We start from the raw sequence: 15011 nt of genomic DNA on the forward strand, positions 1-15011 counted from the left end.
GAGATACCCAGAAGGTACTCCTGTCTTCAGCCTGGCCCAGCTTTTGCTACTGAGGCTATGGGGTTGAACCAGCAGATAGAGGATCTCTTTCTGTCCCCCTTCTTTCTGTAACTCTGTCTTTTAAAAACAAAAACAAAAACAAACAAAAGAGTTGTTCCAGTACTGCACAATACTGTACTAAGAACAACAGATCAGGGGAAGATGCACCAGTTGGTACTGAAGAATTCAACTGAATTCAACTGTGACACCAGGAAAAAATAAGGTCACCAGCACAAAACCCAGTGGGCCTGATGCAGGTCACCTTCTCTGGGAGGAATCATGTCCTATCACAGAGCGACCAGTAGCAAGACTAATTTATCCATGTTAATACAGGGCACGGGTACAAACCCAGAAAAGAATGCCCGTGGGGCTGCTGTCTGCAGTGCCAGCATCCCATATAAGCACTGGTCTGAGTTTCAGTTGCTTTACTTCCAGTCCAATTCCCTAATATTACGTCTGGGAAAGCAGCAGAATACGGTCCAAGTCCCTGAGCTCATGCACCTGCGTGTGAGACCTAGAGGAAGTTCTTGACTTTTCACCAGCCCAACCCTGGCCGTTGAAGCCATTTGGGTAGCGGATCAGTAGATGGAAGATTTCAATCTCTAGGTCTTCTCCTTTCTCCCCCTCTCTTTTTCAAATAAATAAATCTTTAAAAAAATAAAATAAAAAGAACGCCTGCCATCTGACGCCAGGTGTAAAGGCCTAGCCAAGTGCACAGAAATGGGCATGCGGTTTGGGGCAGCTCCCCATCTGCTGGAGAGGAGAAGCTGTCCAGGGAGTTGCTGAAGCGTTGCCTGCTGTGCCTCAGGCTTCCCGGTGCTTTCCCCTTTAACAGCTGTCACGGCCGTGAGCACTATGACCCCAGTTCAAGCCAGCTAACAAGTAGGTAAGACCTCTTAAAATTGCACCACTTCTGCATTGGCCAGTTGCTTGCTAGTTTAGGGGAAAGAGATCAAGTCAGCCCTGAATTCTCTTGTACAACGCAATCCTAACTACAACAAATCATAACTTGGTTAGTACTAAAATGTTTAGACAGAATATTTAGATAAACCCAGTCTCATCCATCACAGCTCCTGAAGGAACAAGATCTAGTATTTATCATTTTAACCTCAAAGCAAACATGAAAATAATTATCTCTCCGACTTGTGTTTTACAACAGCAGATCCTTTGGAATAGCAAGTGCCATTCTTGGTTATCACTGATCTTTAATTTTGTGCAAGAAACAATGTTTAATGCCATGGAATTTCCAAACTGTGGTGTCATGCAGTGTTCAGAAAGTTGCAGGTTTTGGAGAATTTTTCAATTTCCTGAAAAGGGATGATCCACCAGACTTAAAAAAAAAAGTTGCTGACAGAAAATTCACTGAACACCAAAGTACTAAAAACCAAGAACAAGATCTCTTTCAGCTACTTTTTTTTTTTTTTTTTAAAGATTCGTTCACTAACCTCTGACAGCAGGCTGGTCAGTGCTGTCTACTGGGAACCAGACCGCCCGCTGGATGGTGAACCTGTGTCTGTTACTGCGCTCCCTCACACCAGAGAGTGAACTGTGAAATACGCCATCCTGCTGTGGGGGCAGGGGCCGAAAATCCTGACGATTGAGATGTCCCACTGAGATCTTTTCTTACAAGAAAACTTGCTGCCTAGATAAACCACCATAACACAGAAACTTTCACATACCTGTCTTTATTTCGTTTTTATTTGTGATTTGATTTAAATAAATAAAAAGGCAAATAACATGCTCCCCTGCGAAATAACATGCTCTCCTGGTATAAACTGATGCCAGCATCAGATAGCACCTGGTAACCTCCTCCTTTCCTGGGCCAGTCTTGGTCAGTGCTTCGCTTGCCTAGACCTCCTTCTAATCACTTACACACACTGAATGCAAACACAGAAGAATACAGTGTTTAGTACTAAGTTCTGTTCTGATCCAGGACCACAAACATGATGTGCTAAGATCCTGCTCACAGGCCAGAGTGATCAGGCTCTGATTACATTTGTAAATCTCTCCCTAACTAGAAATGAAGCATGCTCTGGAGTACCAGGAAGGGCAATGGCGTTCTCTCAGGAATACAAGTCACTCCTTGGTGAGTGCTAGAGGCTTGTAAGTGGCAGTGCTGGGCCTCTTCAGGATGGCGGGACCTACTGCAGATGTTTTGAGACTGCTGTCCAAGTCACTTTCATGTGTCAGCCCCCCACAAGCATCTAACACAACAGCCAACGACACCTATCTACAGTAGCTTAAGACCAGAGAAAAATGTACTGCTGTGTATGAGGGCTGACCACAAGAGAGACTTAGTCCACAGTCTCTTGGGCGTGCCAAAACTGCCTAAAAGCTTAACACAGTTCGACATGTGCTGAGTATTATTTTTTTAAAGCCCTATGAAATCATTTTTATACTTAGCTTTGTAACATAGCTCTTCCGTTGCTCAAATAATTAACCTCTAGAGTCCTGCTGGGGAATTTCTCGCCTGTCATTCATCTTCCTTCTACTGACCCACCCACCATACTTCCTCCACCATATTTCCATTCTTCCCATTACCCTTCCCTCCACCCACAGTTCTATCCTCATGGTCAAAGGCAACTTCTGCAGCCTTCACATACCCCCTTCACAAAAGAAAATCATCAGGCAGAGTAAAATTCAAGCAAACATAGTTGTGACTGAAAACACATTTAAAGCTTTATAAGGAGATGGAGAATTGTAGCTGAGTTTCACGATCCCTTTTAGAAAAAGTGATCTGCTATTTGGAATTCTAGCCCCCAAAGATCTTACTCAACAGTAAGTATGCTAGAATCTAAGTGGGATCCTGCAGGGATTCTCTCACAGCCTTCTCCTAGGGCAGAGTCCCAAAAAGAAAGGAAGTACTGGTCAGAATCTCATTAGGAAGGACCCCAAAGGAAAGACACGTGTCCAAGTTCCTAACCATGTAGTCACTGGTGCTGGGCTGTGGGAGTTGTGCTGAGACACACGGTGAGGCTGCTGGTACCACCTGCTCTCAGAATTTCCATTCAGGCCCCTTATAGCCTTTTGTCAACTGTCTTTTCGCTCTGACAATTCACAGCCATCACCCTCCTAATGGCTGGTTACAAACAGTAAACTGTGTCTTTTGGTCCCATTCAGTTATGCTTGGCTTCATCCTGCCACTCCCCTGGCTCAAGAGCATGGTTGGCACCCTGTTTCCTTCCACATTAGATGTGAACCCTCCTTCACTTGGTTTTCACAGGTCTTCCTCTGAAGCAAGTTTGCCTCACCCTCTTTAAGCACACCTCAGTCACCACAACCAGGCTGGCCAGTGTCCCACAAACACACCCTGCTTGTGGTTGCCTCTGGGACTTCCTTCACATGGTTCTTCCTTCCTCTAGTTTAATTCAGGTCCATCAGTCAGTTAGGTAGCACAGTTCCAATTACACCACACTTTTTAATTTTATCTTTCTTCCAAACTCCTAGTAGCATGTACACAAGCACTAAGTCAGAACCACCTGGAGAGTGCAAGATCTGCGACTGAGAGTGGGACCAGTAGGAAATCAGTGGGCACCTTTCTAAAGGGCTGCAACTGCCACTGGTGAGCATGAGAACCAAAAGCTGGTGAAGGGCAGGGCTAGATAGGCAGTGGCACCCTTGCCTAAGTGTAGGCTGGACAGTGAGGTCAGCTGGGTTAAACTAGACCCCAACACATTGGTGTGTATGAGAGCTGAACTGGATGTGGGAAAGACTGGACCAGTCTGCAGCACATACTGGCAAAAACAGAAACCAGGGCTGGAGGCAGGCCTGGTGGAGGCTTCTGGGGGCGGGTCGCTCTGGCTGGGCTGTAGTTCCTGTTAGTATGCATGAGGGCCGAGTGTGTAGAGGGCTGGGTTGGGCTGGGCCACAGCATCCACTAATTTGTGTAAGAGACGGGGCTGGAGACAGAACTGACCCAGCAACTGCAATTAGCATTTTGTGTGTAGGCTGATGTGGGTGGTGGACTGAGCCAGACCCCATACTGGCAAGCACATGCAAGAATCAGGTCTGGGATCACCTCAGATGAGGTCTCTTTGAGGATTCCCCCAACTGAACCGCTAGACTCAGATTTCCAACTAAGGAGAAAATTGCAGAATCAGTGGATTAACCGTAGAGTGCGTGTGTTAGAACTGGAAAAAAGTGGAAAAAATGGAGCAGTGGACGGCATGCCCAGATGCACATGGAGGATATGGCAGTCCATTGGGGCCTGCAGAGGACATCTGGTACCATAGCAGAGGAAAGAGGGCAGAACAAACTGGACAACTACTTCAGCCAAGCATTGACAACAAATACCTGGGCAAATGGAGACTTTAAGGTGGACTATGTCAGCCAACGGACCTTGGAAGGATTTCCTACTCCTTGGATGGGGAGACTGACAGCATTTTAGAACTATCAAAACCACTTGAGCAGAACCCTCAGAGCATGCTCCACATTGGGAACCCTGGGATGATATCAGGCAGCCGTTCCCGATCCCAGGGTACTGAGACAGCTGGCAAACTGGGTGTGGCTTCTCCCCTTATCTCTCCCCTTCCTGCAGACAGTGGAGAAGAAAAAAGAAAATCTGGAAAGAATGGTCTCACCTACTTTCTCCTAACCCTTGAACCTTCCCACCTTGATCAACAATGTAAACATCATAAAAAAAGAGAGAACTATTTATTGAAAGGCAAAGTCACAGAAGGAGATGGAGAGAGAAAGAGGAAGAGGGGTAGACAGAGGGAGGGACAGGAAGAGAGGGAGACAGAAACTGACAGTAACCCACTGATTGGCACCCCAAATAACCATGATGGCCAGGGCTGGACTGGGCTGAAGCTAAGACTTTCATCCAAATCTCTTACACGGCTGGCAAGGTCATCTGCTGCTTTCCCAGGTGCATTAGCAGGGAGCCGGATTAAAGGTGGAGCATGTGGAACTCAAACTGGTGCCCATACGAGACGCTGGCATTGCAAGTGGTGGCTTAAACAGTTATACCACAGCACCCATCCCCAGAGGGAAATAATCTGAAGACAGCTCAGCACAGGCTGAGCACCCATGACGCCTCTCTTACAGACTGATATTAAAGTTGCTCCAAGTAGAGCAGTTTTAATCATGCCTTAGGCAGTAAAATCACAGTACAAAGCCTAAGATCCTCAAGGCTTTGCAGGGCGACACCCAGAGCTTTTGTTTGTTTTCATCCATTTAGAAGGCTGGGGGGAGGGGGGAGAAGGAGAATGGGAATGGATTGGAACTTGAACCAGCATTCTGGGACAAGATGTAAGCATTCCAAGTGGTGACTTAAATGCTGTGCCATACCCCCACCTTCACCCAATTTTGGAAAATGTTTCAGTTTTAAGTTGAACTCTTAAGGAAGCTTGTAACTTTGTCCCTAAGCAACAGCAGCTCTTAATCTTACATTTTGCATATACTGCTACAATATAGTGACAATAGATTTATCCGAAAGAGAAGAATAAAAAATTTGACTGCCTGCATCAGGAGACAAATGTCACACGTTGCCTGCTATCAGAAATTAAAATGCTTAATTCACAACACACAGAAAAAGATGCATCCTTACAGCCAACACAATGCTCAGAGACCAGAGCAAATAGAGATGGACTGCTTGGAAGCTGTTGAGGCACAAAAGGGAGAGTTCCTGGAGATACCTTTTATTCTGTCAGATAGTAATGTTACAAACAAAAGGCATTTTCTAACGCTAGTAGTGTTTGCTCAACTTATTTTTGAAATGCACACATTACCTATGCCAACGCAAACACCAGTAAGACTGGGGCGACTTTACTGGCTGTTCTGGGGTTTCAAAAGACAGGAATCGAAATATCACTAAGCCTAGAGCCTCCTGGCAAGCCTCTTCTGGTACAGAATGTGCTAATCTGCCAGTTTGCTGGGGCTGGTTCCTCAGCTGCTCTGTGTCACTTCCTCCTTGGCCACAAATTCTTCTGCAGCTCCCGCAGATGAACAAGATCTGTCCGACACGACCTCAAGTACATGAATTATTTTCAGAAAACAGATAATATGCCAGCAAACTTCAGATGGTATGTTCTAGAACATCAGACTTCAGGTCACCATTACGGCTAGGTAGATTAAGATGCTACCATTAACACTAGCATCCCCAGCTGTTTCATTCCTGGCCCAGCCCTCTACCTATACATCTGGGAAAGCAGTAGATACTAGGTAGCTTGAGTACTTGGGCCCCTGTCACCCATGAGATACAGATGGAGCTGTAGGATTCTGGCTCAGTTCCAGATACTGTGGCCATTTGGGAAGCAAAGCAGTGGATGGAACACCTTTTTCTATATCTCTTCCCCTCTCATAACTCTACCTTTCAAATAAATAAACGTAATCTTTTCTTTTTTAAAAGATTCATTTATTTTTATTGGAAAGGCAGATTTACAGAGAGTAGGAAAGACAGAGAGAAAGACCTTCCATCTGGTTCACATTCCAAATGGCTGCAACAGCTGGAGCAGAGCCAATCTTTAGTCAGGAGCCAGGAGCTTCTTCCAAGACTCCCACATGTACAGGGTCTTTTTTTTTTTTTAAGATTTATTTCTATTATTTTTTATTGGAAAGGTGGATATACAGAGAGGAGAGACAGAGAGGAAGATCTTCCGTCCGATGATTCACTCCCCAAGTGAGCCCAACGGCCAATACTATGCCGATCCGAAGCCAGGAGCCTCTTCCGGGTCTCCCACGCGGGTGCAGGTTCCCAAAGCTTTGGGCCGTTCTCCACTGCTTTCCCGGGGCCACAGGGAGGGAGCTGGAAGGGAAGCAGGGCTGCTGGGATAGAACCAGCGCCCATACGGGATCCCGGGCATGCAAGGCGAGGACCTTAACCACTTGTGCCACCGCGCCGGGCCCCATACAGGTACAGGGTCTTAAGGCTTTGGGTCATGCTCTGCTGCTTTCTTAGGCGATAAGCAGCCAGATGGATGGGAAGAGAAGCAGCCATGACAAGAACTGGTGCCGATATGGGACCCCGGCACTTGTAAGAGGAAGATTAGCTAACTGAGTCATTGCATTGAGCTTCAAAATTAATCTTAAAAAACAAACAAACAAAAGACTCCAATTGGGTTCCTGACAATGGCATATCTTCAGTTTGCTGTGTATCACTGGTAACAAGTCATTCGTAACTTCCCTATTATTTCTGTCCCGTGAGAAATGTAACTACAATAATTACAATAGTATAAACTAGGAATAAGAATAAATGCAGGAAGAAGCTCTGGACAATACAGAGTGATTTCACATTAGGCAGTTAGTATGGAGTTCCTGATGACTTCTCCATCTCGATACCATCAGTCCACAGGTGAAGCTATTTTGACTCCCTCCATTCCCAGAGATACCTGGCAGTGTCTACTGACACTGTAACTGTTACAGTGGGGGTGGCGGTGCAAGTGTTACTGCTTGCATCTAGTGGTAAAGGTCTGGAATGCTGTGAAACACTGTATAATGCAGAAAGGCCACATTCCAAGTTGGCAGTCTTAATGAGTCAAGAGGCCCTCACTTACCATTCATGGGACACATGCAGTGATGTTGTCCATACGAGACAACTCTTCAATTTCTATTTCCATGCAGGCTGTGAATTCAACCAGGTAGGCAACAGTCTAGTGACAGCTCTACTTCTAAGTTTCTAAGAATCTCCAGTGTGCCCAGAAGGAAACCCCTATGCTCCCCGCACCTCCACCATGGCCTTGTGCCTCTAAACTAAGGGCAGCTCCAAACTTGTGACTGCTCAATAAAAAACTTTGGCAGCATCCTTTGCTCTCTCTCTTACACGCCCTCCTAAGCCCAGTCAGGTACAGCTATAGCACGTCCTGAGACGGATCTTCCCTCTGACCTGTGCTGCCACTAAGGCAGTTGTTCCTCTCTTGCCTGAAAACCGTTACCAGCTTCCCAGCTGTATCCTGCACTTGCCACCTTAAGAGCCTTAGTGGTCCTTTACTGCCTCAGGTCAGACCACAGCCCCCTCTGCCCAAACTCGAGTGTCTGCCCTTCTCTAAGCCCTCTGTTCCTGGATTCTATCTTCTGACTGCATCTCCACCTCTCTCCAGTTCCTCTGCCTTAGGCACTGGCCTCTTCTCTTGTCTGGTGAACACACTAACCTGACTTTCCAACCTCACACTGCACTGGCTATCCCTCTGCCTACAATAGTGCTTCTCCAGATAGCTGCAGAGACAAACCCTGACTTTAAACAAACCGCAGGATGGTCCTGAAAGCATGTTCGAATTCTAAAATACTCAGTTACATTCAAAGGCAGATTTTAAATTTGCTCCAGAAAAGACACAAGAGACTGTATCTTTTGAACGTAACCGAGAAATATAAACCACCTCCATGTGTAATTTCAAGAGTATCTTTTTTTGTATCTCAAGAAACAATTAATGGAAATTTTCATGCCAACAAAACTTGAAACATAACAGGTTATAGAAGCTGCTAGGCAATCTTGGAGGTTATTGGGAGGAGGAGGGAGAGCAGCACATGGGGAGAAGGAGTTTAGTAAGAGAAGGGTCACATAATACTTGATCTTTATTTGAAATGTAGCCACATAGTACGGAAAGCCTGCAGCTATCATGTCAGTCAATAAATACGTGTACTTGAACAGTGTAATTGGGAAGCAAATCAGTGTGATGTTAACACAGCATAAGCTGGGCCCAATGCGATGACTCAGTGGCTAAATCCTTGCCTTGTATGTAGCAGGATCCATATGAACACTGGTCCATGTCCCACTGCTTCACTTCCTATCCATCTCCCTGCTTGCGGCCTGGGAAAACAGTAGAGGATGACCTTAAGTCTTGGGACCCTGCACTCAAGTGCGAGACTTGGAAACTCCTGGCTTCTGACTTCCGATTACCTAGGTTCGTTAAGCTCAGTTGGAAGTGAACCAACGGATACAAGATCCTTCTCTCTCCGTTGCCTTCTCTCTGTAAATCTGCCTTTCCAATAAAAATAAATAAACCTTAAAAAAAAACACAGCAGGAGTCAAAAATCAATGATTTGGAGCGGGCATTGTGGTATAAGTGTGTTAAGCCAATGGCTGTAGTGCCAGCATACTAACTACATGGGTGCTAGTTTGAGTCCTGGCTGCTTCACTTCTGATTAAGCTCCTTGCTAATGCACCCGAGAAAGCAGCAGAGGATGGTCCAATTTCTTGGCCCCTACACCCATCTAGGAGACTTGGAGGAAATGCCTGGCCTGGCCTCAGACTTTGTGGCCATTTGGGAGTGAACCAGCAAATGGAAGATCTCTGTGTCTTCCTCTCTGTAACTCTGCCTTTTAAACAAATAAAACAAATCTTAAAAACAAACAAACAAAACCAGCTTGTGCTCACCTCCTGGTTTTACCACTTTCAAGTCGCATGACTGCACCTGAATATCTCAAATCTCAGTAACTAAAGCAGGGATAATAACAGCACCCTTGTGTACTGCTGCTCCACAGACTAAGTGAAGTAGAGCAGCTCAAGCACTGGACCTGTTGCCTTTGAGGGGAAAAATCTGGCATGCTAAAAAGTAGGGAGGCAAGTCCCCCTGACCCCTCCGCCATCATAAGCTTCATAAAATTACTTGATTCCTTAAACTAAGTACTCTTAGAATTTTAATCACAGAAATCAAATTTTAAAAGTCCTTCCAATGCCAGGCATACAGTAAGTGCTCAATAAATGGGAGCTCCATAATTCTGATTATTAAACTCTCCTTGGCCTGGCAACAGTATGATTTTCCTATCTGTCCTTCTCCAGTCAAGAACAAACTGGATAAAATATCAGGAGACTCAAGCTTTCCTTCCAACTCCTGTCATCTTCCAACCTCCCCTAGAAAGCAACTGCACTGAGGATGAAGACGAAGTTTCCTGGCAGTGGAAGGATTACATTGGGCCTTTGAATACGTCATATAACTATGAGCCCTGCTAAGGAAAGCAAGTGCCAGCCTTCTGGTCAAAGTCAGGGTTCATGGATGATTCGGGTGTTTATGGGGCCCAATTTCATGGGCTCAGCAAAAATCCACCCCTCATTATTAGGTTAAAAGATAATGGCTATTACTTTTAAATTTCATTTTTTAAAAGATTCATTTTTTATTTGAAAGGCAGATCTATAGACAGAGGAGAGAGAGAAAGAGAGAGAGAGAGAGAGAGAGAGAGAATGAATATATGTATCAATGATCTTCCATTTGTTGGCTATACCCCCAAATGGCTGCTATGGCTGGAGCTGAACTGATCTGAAGCCAGGAACCAGAAGCTTTCTCTGGGTCTCTCAAATGGGTTCAGGGTCCCAAGGACTTGGACCATCCTCTGATGCTTCTCTGTTTTTTTTCCCAGGCTTGTGGCGTGGGAAAGCAGTCAAGAACGGTCCAAAGCCTTGGGACCCGGTACCCTTGTGAGAGACCTAGAGGAAGCTTCTGGCTGAGCTTTAGATTGGCTCAGCTTAGGGCACTGGGACCACTTGGGGAGTGAATCAGAAGATGGAATACCTTTCTCTTTGCATATCTGCCTTTCCAACAAAAATAAATAAATAAATAAATAAATAAATAAAAGACTGACTTCTGGCCTAGCTCTAGATTCAGAATACTCTAAAGGGGCCATCAGAAAGGGAGGAGCAGGTGGGACTGCAGGCAGGCAGGGCAGATGGCCCTCAGCAGTGGCTGATGCTGGATAGGCCGGATGAACTTCCCACCAAGATAATAACTGGTTTCTTCTTCTGAACTAACACTGGCAGAAGTAATAACAATGGCTCAATTTTAACGAGTCTATGATATATACCAGCCACCCCTCCCTGTAAAGCACAAACACAAAATAAGATACATAGTCCAAGTAGAAAAATAAATGAATGTAGGGTGCTTTTCAGCATTCTCCTTCTCCCAACCCCATGGTAAGTTATTACTCCTTTAGAGAAAGGAAACAATGTGTTTGGCTGTCCTGAAAAATAACCTCTTGGTTTTTGCCAGTCACGCCCTTCCTTGTTCCCAGCTGTCCTGAATCACACCATTTGCTGACTGCTCTGTAAGCATTCTTAGAAAACATTCAAATTGGAAAAAAAAAATTACTGGCATATAAGAAAAAGACATATCTAATTTTAATAGGGCTTTTGTTCTCCTTCCACACCTCTGCAGATTGCTTTTCATGACTTTACAGTGTTCAAACACAAGCTCCCTGGACCCTGAGGCGAATCAGGGCCCTAGAATTCATGGGCAGACTTGCCTTGAGTCAACAGAGACAGCACCTATCCTACCCAGCTCAGAGGCCCACAGGCAAAGCACAGAAAAAGGGTTAAAGAGCTTTCAGTCTTCGCTATTCACCTAATAGGTCAGCCACAATTGAGCTGATTAGGCCGATCAATTCAAACAAAAGCAAGGAGTCAGATTTATGAATCTTTGCAGCAGGTCAACATAGCCTTTTCTGACTCCCTCTGAGAGCTCATAGGGAGCAGCCGTGCCCTCTGGGCTGTGGGATACAGCCTGGGCAGGCATTCCCACCCACAGCTCCCTCCAGAGACACAGAACTGAGTCCAGAGAGCTTAGGCTTATTCAACAGAAGCTGGGGAAGGACTCTCGAGTGCCTAGTACTTGGCACTAACAGATGTGCCATTCTGTTGACACATCCACCCAGCCGTCATACAGCAGGTGCCTGAAGCAATTTTTTCATTTCATCCCACCTACTAACCTAAGCAAATTAAACTGTAACCATGGAAGTAGCAGCAAACTATCTACTAAAAGTGGGGTACTGGCTTCTGAGAACATCGTGTTCTTTCCAAGCCTTGAAGGACAGCAGTCTAAAAGACTCTCCCTACCCATTCAGTAAAGCCTGCACCTGGGGTAAGCTACAAATACTTCCTAACTCCAGGGTCCCAGGGTCTTCCTTTCTGCTCCAAAGCAAAAGGGTGCCATTTAGTATAAATAATCAGGAATGTAAAAATTCTTCTTTCAATCAGCAAACAGGGAAGCTCTTTGCCCAGTTGATATGACAGCTGCCTCTCTCATTTCAACCCTTCCTCTTGTGGGCCTTGATGATACTTGGTCGTCAACCCAGTTAAAGAAGAATCAACATAAAGCCCAGCCCAACAAGAGGATTTAGGGAAAGCTGCAGTGGACCTACAAGAAAATACCTCTTAATAATCTGGTTCTTAGAGCGAAATCCCAGCTCTCTTCATGGCTGAGTAATATTGGGCAAATCACAGCCTCTCAGAACTTTGGTTTCTTTTCCTTTCAAAACAAGATGACACACATAAAGTTCTAGACAGGATGCCTGGCACATATAAACAGTTAAAAAAACATAATGGTATGGTAGTATCTCATGACTCTGTCAAGTATACACTTCAGAACCTCAAGTGAACCTGCCTTTATAAATAAAATAAACAAACTGCCTTCATAACTAAAATAAACTGGTATGATAGCTTAGTGGCTGAAGTCCTCACCTTGCATATCCAGGATCCTATACGGGCACCGGTTCTAATCCGGGCAGCCCCACTTCCCATCCAGCTCCCGGCTTATGGCCTGGGAAAGCAGTCGAGGACGGCCCAAAGCATTGGGACCACGTGCCCTACATGGGAGACCTGAAAGAGGCTGCTGGCTCCTGGTTTCAGATTGGCTCAGCTTTAGCCGTTGCAGCCACTAGTGGAGTGCATCAGTAGACAGAAGATCTTCTCTGTCTCTCCTCCTCTCTGTATATCTGACTTTCCAATAAAAAAATAAACAAATCATGTTTTCTTAAGCCAAATGTAAAGGTGTATGATTATCTCTGCTTTGAGTCTCACCTTCAGCAAAGATTGATGATCAAGGTCTACCTATATCCTTTCAAGTATAGTACCAATTCTTTGATATCATATTCAAGTACAGTATCAAAACCATCTGTATCTATTTCATCCACCAGTCCCCAAAAGAACACATTAGCAGCAACTGAATCTTCCTCCTCCCACTGTGTATCAACCTACAGGTATCTACCCTCACTACTAAAACGGTTTTATATTCCTCTGTACTTCCTGTCTATTGTCTTCCCAAATCCCAAATCTCATCCCTTTTTTTTTTTTTTCAAAATTTATATTGAAACGGCAAATTTACAGAGAGAAGGAGGGACACAGCAAAAGACCTTCCATCTGCTGGCTCATTCCTCAAATGGCCACAAAGGCCAGAGCCGAGATGATGCTACTTCCAAATAATCTTACAGAGTTCATGAAAAAATCAGGCAACACACAGTGAGCTCATCAATTTTAAGAAACACCTCCAACTGTGGCCCCAGCATAACCTAGTCATTCCCAAAGCAGCACCATCCTGTAGGACCTTAATGAAGGCAGACAGGCAATCATCAGGATTGACTTCTAAAGAGAAAAGAGCGGATAGCACACACGCAGAGCAATGAAATGAGTGCCGTGCCCTGCTCAGGAGTACCAACCTTCTCCTAGGACTGCAGAAGCTCACAGCTGGATAAAGTGTTTGCTGCTACAGGAAGCACTGCAACAACTGCTTTTGCTTCTACCAACTCAATTGTTTCAATCGCTAGTCTAACAGGGGATAATGAGCAAAGGGTTAGCTCATTTACCACCCATAAAAACATGGACTCCAAAGGGTTAAAGAAAAATGAAAAGGGAGAAATAGGAGCCTAAAAATTTTATTTATTGAACTGTTAATAAGTGGGAAGCAGTGGGCCCAGAGGCGTGGCCTAGTGGCTAAAGTCCTCGTCTTGAACACGTCGGGATCCCATATGGGTGCCGGTTCTAATCCTGGCAGCTCCACTTCCCATCCAGCTCCCTGCTTGTGGCCTGGGAAAGCAGTTGAGGATGGCCCAAAGCTTTGGGACCCTGCACCCGTGTGGGAGACCTGGAAGAAGTTCCTGGATCCTGGCTTCAGATCTGCATAGCATCGGCCATTGCACTCACTTGGGGAGTGAATCATCGGACAGAGGATCTTCTCTGTCTCTCCTCCTCCCTGTATATCTGACTTTCCAATAAAAATAAATAAATTAAAAAAAAAAAAAAAAGAAGAAGAAGAAGTGGGAAGCAGTCCTGTGGCACAGTGCACTAAGCCTCCACTTTGATGCCAGCATCCTGTAAGGGCATCAGTTTGTGTCATGGATACTCCACTTCTGACCCAGCTACCTGTTTATGGGCCTGGGATGACAACAGAAGATGGTTGAAGACCTTGGGCCCCTGCAACTATGTGGGAGACCCAGCGGAAGCTTTTGGCTCTAGGTCAGCTCAGCTCCAGCTGTTGTGGTCATTTGGGAAGTGAATCAGTGGATGGAAGAGTTCTCTCTCGTGCTCTCCAGCTCCCTCTCTCTCTTCTCTCTGGAAATCTGCCTTAGCAATAAATACATCTTTAATAAAAAAAAGTCTAAGTTGTGAAGTCTTTCCTTAAATGTAGACAATTTACTGCCAACTTACTTCTCTTATAACCCATATAATGCCTACAACTCCACAGAATCCTTTATAATGACCATGTAATCAACCAATCAATCCTTCACTCTGCTGCTAATGAATTGAAATGCCTCTTCCTCAGCCGTGTGGAGAACAAGGATTCCCATCACCAGGCTTCTCAACATGCCTCTTGACCTGGATCTAACATAAACTAATGGTCACTCTAACAGCACAGGAACTTGCCCCTCCAATAAACGTCAACTTTGTTTTAAAAATTGAGGGTGAATACCAACAAGTAGCAAAGACAGATGATGGTGCATGTGACTGTGCAGGGAGGATGCTGGGTTGGATGCACAACATTACCAATCCAAGCACAATGCATGGGAATGGTCTTAGGACTCCACCCACAAATAAAGCCTACAACATCAGGGCTTTATTCAAACAACCAAAACCAACAACCAGGAACAACCATCGCCTTAGCAGGGTGTGGAAGACGCATTTAACTACATAGCATAGAGAAAGAGATCAAGAAATCAAATACTTAGAAGTAGCTCACAAAATCAGGATATTTAAAACCACGCTGAACTCAAACAATTCTCTCACTATTCCATAGGTCTGAAAAGTCAAAATACCATCTGAGCCACTCTGAGCTATG

General features: G+C 45.1%; 1 protein-coding gene across 2 annotated transcripts in view; it reads right to left on the minus strand.

The window, feature by feature from the left end:
- ILRUN (inflammation and lipid regulator with UBA-like and NBR1-like domains) overlaps positions 1-15011 on the minus strand; it is a 93126-nt gene that overhangs the window by 6388 nt on the left and 71727 nt on the right. The window lies entirely within an intron of this gene.

Source organism: Ochotona curzoniae, unplaced genomic scaffold, assembly GCF_017591425.1.
Source record: "Ochotona curzoniae isolate NIBS_2020 unplaced genomic scaffold, NIBS_Ocur_1.0 contig_3819, whole genome shotgun sequence".
Classification (NCBI taxonomy): Eukaryota; Metazoa; Chordata; class Mammalia; order Lagomorpha; family Ochotonidae; genus Ochotona; species Ochotona curzoniae.